Source organism: Dermacentor silvarum, chromosome 1 (assembly GCF_013339745.2).
Source record: "Dermacentor silvarum isolate Dsil-2018 chromosome 1, BIME_Dsil_1.4, whole genome shotgun sequence".
NCBI lineage: Eukaryota > Metazoa > Arthropoda > Arachnida > Ixodida > Ixodidae > Dermacentor > Dermacentor silvarum.
Window position 1 is genome coordinate 181,040,259 of NC_051154.1, and position 8,557 is coordinate 181,048,815.

An 8,557-nucleotide genomic window follows, 5' to 3' on the forward strand; every position below is an offset into this window, starting at 1 on the left:
GTTATGAATGCCAGTTTTAGCGAGAAGCGGATTACAAACAGGCATCATGCTAACAGCACAGAGACTTGTAATGTGTACAGCTGACAACGCAGAATTTGCTAGTGTGCGATGAACCGATGTCGTGTATGTGGTGTGCGCCTTATGTGTCGTCTGATTCTCAGATACTCTTTAGGTTCTCCCCATATCTAGGCTGCATCACTAACATCGGGTGGTTTTTCGCAGACGGATATCCCGCGCTATAAATTGATTAAAGCTTCTCGTTCACTTACAATGTGCGCTGATACTCTGAGCCCACCCAGTCCTTTCCAGGCGCTATATGCCTGTGCGGCCGAGTATATGCGTACGTCATTAGTGTATTGATTGCTTTGACATATCACCGGAACAGACTGCACTAACATGTGCGCAGCTAGGTATCCCATTTGGCGGTACGTTGAAAGCTATGCTAGAAATGCACTACATTACTCATCGTCGCTGGCCATAATGCTAGCGCCTGACGTGCGTGCTAACGGTTTTTACAAACACTGCGTTCATCCAAGTGTGCACTCCTGCTCCATGCGATAGCCCACAGCGTTTGTAATACAGCGCGCCAAGGCATTTCCTTTTTCCATGGAAAGAACTGAAAAATGGAAGGTTAAAGCAACCGGTTTCGCGCGCATGGAACGCAGAGAGAGAGAGAGAGCGACAATAAAAAAAAAAAAAAAGAAACGGGCAAAGGCGCTCAGACTTCTCGGAGCACGTACGCCGTCGCCGGCCGCAGCTCCTGCGCATGCGCAGCGGCAGCAACGGCGGCGCGCCATCTCTCCGCGTCGATTTGAATTCTCAACGGCTGCGCCAGGCAAGTCAACGCTTGTTGCTGCTGGTGAGCTGCCTGCACCTTGGTGTCTGTGTATTCGTCTCGACTTTGTGGCATCACACGTCAACTACACTGAACGGTAAGTTTTAGCGAAGATGTTTTCCGTCACTAGCTCATGACTAGGTGAGCGTATTTCGTAGCGCGAACCGGCTGCATGTAATGTAGGCGACTCGGGCGTAGTGTCGGTTTGTCGTTTGGCTTGTAAACGCGCTCGGGTTCTCGACTCTACTATAGGGAATGTTTAACGGCAAGCGATCGCTCGCGCTTGTTCATTTCACCGTCATTGTCAATGTCCGTGAAAAAGGAAATACACCAAGTTTAACGTGGATACTGAGCAGAAATAAGCGCGGATTGTGTGTGTTAAGCGGCGTACTGTGGGCAGGTCTCGTTTTGTGGCGCTCGATCGGCGGCCATAAACGCTGCGCTGCCTGTCTAATAAAACTCATCTAAAGCGCTTTATGTATATACCTCTAAATTGTGCTAGAGTGACGAATTGTCTAAAAGAGACGTACTATCGCGATGGAAAGAAACGCGAACAGCGGAGCGCGTGGCCGAAGCATAACTGAAGGCATAGTGCGCGCCGTCCAGTCATCACCATGGACATGCGCGCATGTCCGGTTTGATTGCTCTGTGCGATGATGCACCCCCTATACTGCGATATTTTTGTTTCTGTTAGTACAGTTTGCGCTCTCATCATTACTGCGACGTCACCTTTTGTCGTTTTCAAATAAAAGAGAAGTAAAATAGAAAGAAAATATCGCAATATAGGGGGTGCATCATCGCACAGCGCAATCAAACCGGACATACGCGCCTGTGAATGGTGATGACTGGACGGCGCCCACTATACATTCAGTTATGCTTCGGCCACGCGCTCCGCTGTTCGCGTTTCTTTCCATCGCGATGGTACAGTTGAATAAATGCTAGCGTACTCAGATGAAAGGCCGTGTTTGCGGGTCATGCATCAGCAAGCCGCGTGTGCTGCCGTTTTCGTAAGTCAAAAGTCGGAGTATTTATGGGGCTCCTGGCAACCAGTATAAATATATATAACTGCAAAAGCTTTCAGAGCACGAAACTCGCGATAAGCTCAGTCAATCGCAGCTTCGCAACTTAACCGAAAGAATTGGAGAACAATAAATTAGTGGCTCGGGGAAGCACGCTTTACACGTTTGAAACTGAAGCCATTGGGTTTGAGGAGAGTTTGAAGATTTTCTGTGCTGTGCTCGTGTTGCCATGAATTACGAACTTCGCCAAGCCCTTGTCAGCTTTATTAAACAAGTGATTCAACTCAGCTGAATCTAATAGTGCATTTCAAGTGACTGACGTGTCATTCTTTATAATTACAATTATGCAAGCATTAAACCACAATATTTTTTATTGCCCCTAAACAGCGGGTGTCATAGACTGCCAGGGAATTTTCATGAAAACAGCCAGGGAAAGCTTGGAAAAACATCAGGGAAATTGAAAATGACAACATAGGTATGCTGTCTTGTTATTTCCATACAATGTTTCCAGAGAATCGCTGTCTTAAACATATTTTTGAAGCATTTCAACTCCCCCCAAAAATTACAAATTGGTATCATTTTCTGAAAAAGAAATGAAAGTGAAGCATGCTGACATGGGACATTTCTTACTCAATCTTTTTGCATTGCCTAAGTGTCCTGAACCTCGAAACTCTAGAAAAATATACTTATGTTATAGAGCGCCTTCAATTATTTACTGTGATAGCATTCATTGTAATGACAGTTCAATTTTGTTTCCCAGGAGGTACATATGTGTCGTGCCACAACACAGAAAGTGCTCACGGGGTATTTCTGGTGCTCATGTGGTATACCTAACTTGCAACCGTGTCAGCATGCCCAAAAGATATGATTATCTATAGGAAACTAAGTGACCATATCAACACAATCAATCCATCTGCCTTCTATTGAAGTTATGGCCAATGATGTATCAGTTAAGAGTATAAGAAAGACATTTAAATGTGTATTAAGGAAAATAAATGACAATCTTTGTCATGATACGTTCAATACTCCAGTCACTCATTTGAGCATATTATTCCGCACGGGTATATTTAATTACCAGCCAAAAATGTAAACAGTCCAACTGTGTAGCCTAGTTTCAGCAATTATATAGAGATCATTTGGGTTAATTAAGTACATTAATTTGTCATATGGGCTTGTCATAAAATATAACATACTGTTGCTGGCGCCAGCAGCAATTGTAACAGTTTAATTGTTCATCATACGGTAGAGTGAAACATTATGCGATGGTACTGTTTTGTATTGACAAGCAGCCATTAGGCATAGTTAAACCGTAATAAGGATTGACTTAAGTTGTTTGAGCGAATATATTAAGCTGCTTTATGAACGTACAAAGAATACACATTTGTTATTTTTGCCTCACATTGTTGTATCTACATATTTGCAGCATGCACCTGCAGCACCTTCGGAACGGCTCACACGAAGGTCAAGGCCAGCCAGGCAACCGTGCTTGCCAAGGGGAAGCAGCTTTAAATATGTAAATATTCTCTTTTGATGATAGCATAAGACATGCATTTTAATAAATTAATGTATTATATCGTTCAATAAAAACATTTAATTCAATATCGGTGCACTTGTTTTCTTTTTTGCACTACATGAGTCTGCACTTGTGGAATTGCTTGAAATATTTCTTTCTGCTACATATGAGAGTACAGCTGGTTCAGGATCATTATTAATCTATTAACATGAATGCATAAATGCAGATGGGAAGCAACAGGTGCACATGCATAATATACGTTCAAAATTTTGTTGCCGCCATATGTAAACAAAAATTTTAACTACCTTGTAGATAGATTTCATTCAAGCGAATGCATTGCATGCGACTAAACTTTCTTCAATGTGCAATTACACAAATGCTCATGCAGCTTTACATAATGATTCACGGCTGCATACATTTTAGATTTTTGACTGCTTCCATCTGCATGCATGCTTTTCTATGTACAGTTCCCTATGTATGTTCCCATATGCATACTGGATACAATAAATTTTTATAGACATTTCCAATAATCTGCTTATTAGCAAACCCCAGCAGCGAGTGTTTATGGAATAACATTGCCTGCCGAAACATAGTTAGAAAAATGTGGTGTATTATCTAGTATATATGGTGTCCCAGTAATTTTAGCCAAGCTGGTCAATGAAAATGAAAGGTTAAAAACAACTCGTTGCAAGATATATTATCATAAAAAGACCTGAAGGTCAGACCTCTGAATTTAAGGCCGAATGCACGCCATAGGTCTTAAAATCGGATCTTATTGCACCGTCTTTTCTTAATATTATTTTTCATTGAACAGCTTCAGTAAATTTAAGTTAGCTGGGACACCCTGTAAAATTGTAAGGCTGAAGTCTATGGATTAGCTATAGACTGATCTACAGGAACTCTCTGTAGGTAGACTACCACATTCTACAAAAAGTGTAAGCTAGAAATGCACTACATTACAAATGACTATTACATAGACTGTCTATAGACTGGTCTATGTAATAGTCTATAGATAGTCTATAGACGTTTGTAGATATTTTATAGACACGTATACAAAAGTAGAACTAAATGAGCCTATAGACTTTTGTCTATAGACATTCTGCAGACATTTGTTTACAAAAGTGAATTTTCATTGATCTATAGACCGTCTATAGTCAGTCTATAGACTCAAACATTTTGTAGACTGGTCTAGAAAAAGTGTATGGCCATAAGTCCATAGACTGTCTATAGACTGGTCTATAAGAATAGTCTATAGATAGTCTATAGACATTTGTCTATAGACATTTTATAGACTTATTTCTACAAAAGCAGAACTATATAAGCCTATAGACTTTTGTCTATAGACATTCTACAGACATTTGTCTACAAAACTGAAAATTCATTGATCTATAGACTGTCTATAGTCAGTCTATAGACTCAGACATTTTGTAGACTAGTCTACAATTAGTGTATGGCCATAAGTCCATAGACTGTCTGTAGACTAGTCTAAAGAAATGTCTACAAAAAGTCTGTTGACTTCATAGACAGATGTCTATACACTTTATGTAGACTTTCTACAAAAATTTTTGTAAGGGAAAGGCTGTTTTCGTTGTTGTTGACCATCAAACATAAAAAATTATCTGTTTTGTAGCCATCCTGCAGTCGTCTTCCTCATTGTCGTCATCCTCGTCTTCATTACTGTGACACCATAGGAGGCTTGGAAACCGTGCAGTTTTCAACGAGTTCCACGGAGCGACCGACACGCTTTGAATTATCTTTCTCTGTGTTCTTTCTCGTTTCTTGGTTTCCCTCTTAGTGGGCGAGTCATTAGCGTGTTATGTTTCCTATTTGTTTTTCTTCTTGCCCAGGCGCGATGCACGAGCCCACGGCTCACCCAATTCAAAGTGCACGTCACCATCATCATCTACGCACGTTATATATATATATATATATATATATATATATATATGGCAGTCGAAACATGTGCGTGGCATAGAATCTTACTTTTAAGGTTTGTACTTCTGCATGAACGTCGGTGTTACTGACATCATGATAGCGAATTTTATTTTGCGATAAGTAGGGGCTTAGTCTAGAGAGCTTAGGAGGACCACGTGGTCTTCCTGTACTTCTGAGCAATTTGCTATGTCGGCTATTTAATTTGACGAAACTTAGGCAATCCCGCTCCCAGAAAGACGCCCTTAACTTTCGTCACGAATGTCTTAATTAGGCCCTGTAGAGTTAATTCCTTTCGCGAGTGTGTGTTTGTTCTATGATCGTTTTCCTTTAAATTAGGCGCGTGTGTGAGTGCGTCTTTTATTCTTAACTTTCTTTATTATCAAATTTTTATCAATTTTTCTTCACTTTTACACTTCTACCATAACCACTTGGAGTAACAAGGCAGGGCTATGACTAGTCTAACATCTACAGCTCACATTTAAGTATCTATCTCTGCAGTCCAACGACCTGAACCCCTCAATTTAAAGCCTGCGCTCATCTAAGTTCTGTATATGCTACTAGAAGATGGCGTAAGTTAGAGACTCCTGATCTACGTATATACGAGAGCAGTTGGCGTTGTAGGACACGATTGCGTCCCGTTTCACTGCAGTCACTCCTTCCGCACCTCATGTAGGCGCCACTATTGGGTGGGTAATTTCTGTATCCTAGCGCCCAAACACCCATTGGAAAACAAACGGGCCCACTACGAATAGGGACCGTACACGACTGCAAAGCTAGACCGTAAGACCCCCCCCCCCCCTTCCTAGTTGTAACGTAAGTTAAGAACTGCTGAAGCGTAGGTATATAGGCTGGTTGGTTCATGACTTGAGCGGAAACAGCGCAAAATAACAGGGCACGAGAAAGGGACACACAACAGCGTTGTTTCCGCGGAAGTTTAGCTTTCTGAATAAATGTAAGTTATCTATTTGGTTACGTTATTTCTGTACCACTATAGCGCCCATACACCGTCTGCAGCACGCACAAGGCGTTTCACATACCACACTGCTGCTGCGTCCCTGATACAGCCTGCGCGATTATTTTGCTTGCTGCTTTCGACCGAATGTAGCCGCCACCGTAAATCTAAACCGCGACCTCATGCTTAGCAGAAGAGCGCCATCGTTTCTTAGTCACCCCCAGCGGTTATATAAATAATGAAGAGAGACGAAATGACAAATGAGAATTTGCAATAAATTTGCGTTTAGTAAGCTGATCTTCGAGGGGGATGGAGAAGTGGTGGAGTAAATTGCAGGTTGCCCGCAGTATTTCTTACAGGTAACAAATGCTCTGTGCACGCTCAGGGGCCCCGCAACTTTGGCCAATCGGGCCTGAGCGTTGTGTTCCTCAACGATCTTGCGTTTCCCGTGCACGCGAATGGATTGCTATCAGATTCGCTATCTGTTTCCGCCAACAATCTTCTGCTTACATGGCTGTTTGGGCAATCAAAATGCAGTATTTCTGTACCACTGTCGCGCGTGTAGCGTTACGGACAGGAACGGCCTCGAATGATGACGAAGTTAGTGCGCACGAATCTCGCTCTTTCTCATTCAAATACACACCAGTTGAAAACAGACATCAACTGGCCGTAGTAGCTCAGTAGCAATGGCGCTTTGCAGCCGAGCACGAGGTCGGGAGTTCGATTCCCGGCCGTGGAGGCTGCATGCCCATGTGGACAGATGAAAAAAAAAAAAAAAGAAAAGTCGTGTGCTGTACTTTGGGTGCACGTTAGGTAAATTCTAGGTGGTCAAAATAATCCACCCCCCCCTTCCCCTTTCTCTAGGCTCCTTTCAAGCCCGCGTGTTGATTTAGGACGTTAAACTCAATCAAACAATTAATCAACGCACGCAAAAGAAAACTTCGTTTAAGGGACCTCGAAAAGGTGGTGGGGGGTGTCTCTCTTTAATCCCAGTGTGTACAGTGTACTAGAAGAGTTGTAGTGCGCTCACAACGGGGCAGAGCTTGACGCACTTCGTGTCGCCGCCGACAGGTGGCGCGGTTCGCAGCGTCACCTGAAACTTTCCTACGCGTCGCGGTAAAGCGGCTGTCGCGCGTTTCTGTTTTGACCGCAATAAATGTAAAATGCACGGAGTGCAACGCACGACACTTCTTTTGGTGCACCTTCACAGTGTGCAGTGAACTAAGTTACTACTGTTGCGGCTGGTCTACAGATGGTTGGCAATGTTTTGTTGCCGGAGGCACGGATAAGCTAACCTTGCTATTAACACTGTTCTGTTAATAGCTTGATACGGCCGCTGCTGTCACCGTACCAAGGGACACTCGAGTGTTTTCGCCTGCTGATCGATAAAATTGCGAGTCTGGTTTCGCCACAACGACCGCGCATCTGCGTTTCCAGCACCACCGCGCCGAATTTACCCAACACTTCGTTTTTTTGTTGTTTTTTTTTCGCAGGTAACGCGCGTGCAGCGCGAGAGTGTGTTGTACTAAAGCAAACATTTTCACGTTGCCCCGTCTATTCAAGAAATTTAATATTTAGGTATCTCTGCTGCACAAGTTAAGCTGGTTATTTATGCATTAAATCCTTCTTATAGTTAACGCGACATGAAATCGAAAGGATGACAACACGAGGTACATTTGTGCAATAACAATATTTATTTACACCGAAATAAAGAATGTACGCACCAGAAAACGTAGGTTCACAAATTGTTACGAACAAGCACCGTGCACTCTCCTTAAGAAGTCTTGGCGATCTTTCGGTGCATTAATCTCTTCCTTTTCTCGTATTTTTCACAATTGATACCTTTCGTAAAGAAATGCAGCCGCGTTGTAATGTAAAAGCTGATCACATTCTTAGTGAGCTCAGCTGCATGTTCACTGCAGCCAATTGTGCGTGTGCATTTTGTCTTCACCAGGCTCAGCACATCCAAGATACTATCGGCATGCAGTTGCCTCTTGCTGAAGCATTCGGTAAACATGTCTTCCAGCATTTTGATGAAAGAAAAAAGTACACCACGTGGGTAGAGAAGCCCGCCTCTGTCCTTGTGCATTGTGAGTGCAGCAAGCCCGGGAGTCTCATCTCCAGATGAAATCGTCAGACCATCCATGCAGGCCTGGCAGTCTGTTTTCATTACGCACTTTCGTGCAACATACCCTGACACATAGTAAATCATGCGAGAGTCACTTCTCTCTATGTGTTGATTATGATCTGCTCTAGACAACACCACTTCGGCACCAGGTAAATTGCCTGAACCAATGAGAGCA

The 8,557-nt window shown here is 42.9% G+C and overlaps 1 long non-coding RNA gene across 1 annotated transcript; it reads left to right on the forward strand.

Moving 5' to 3' along the window:
- Positions 1 to 740: 740 nt before the first annotated feature.
- LOC125941164 (uncharacterized) lies at positions 741 to 4,030 on the forward strand. Its single transcript, XR_007464163.1, has 3 exons — positions 741 to 932; positions 2,242 to 2,329; positions 3,278 to 4,030. It is a non-coding gene; the product is annotated as an uncharacterized LOC125941164 (long non-coding RNA).
- The last annotated feature ends 4,527 nt before the right edge of the window (positions 4,031 to 8,557 follow it).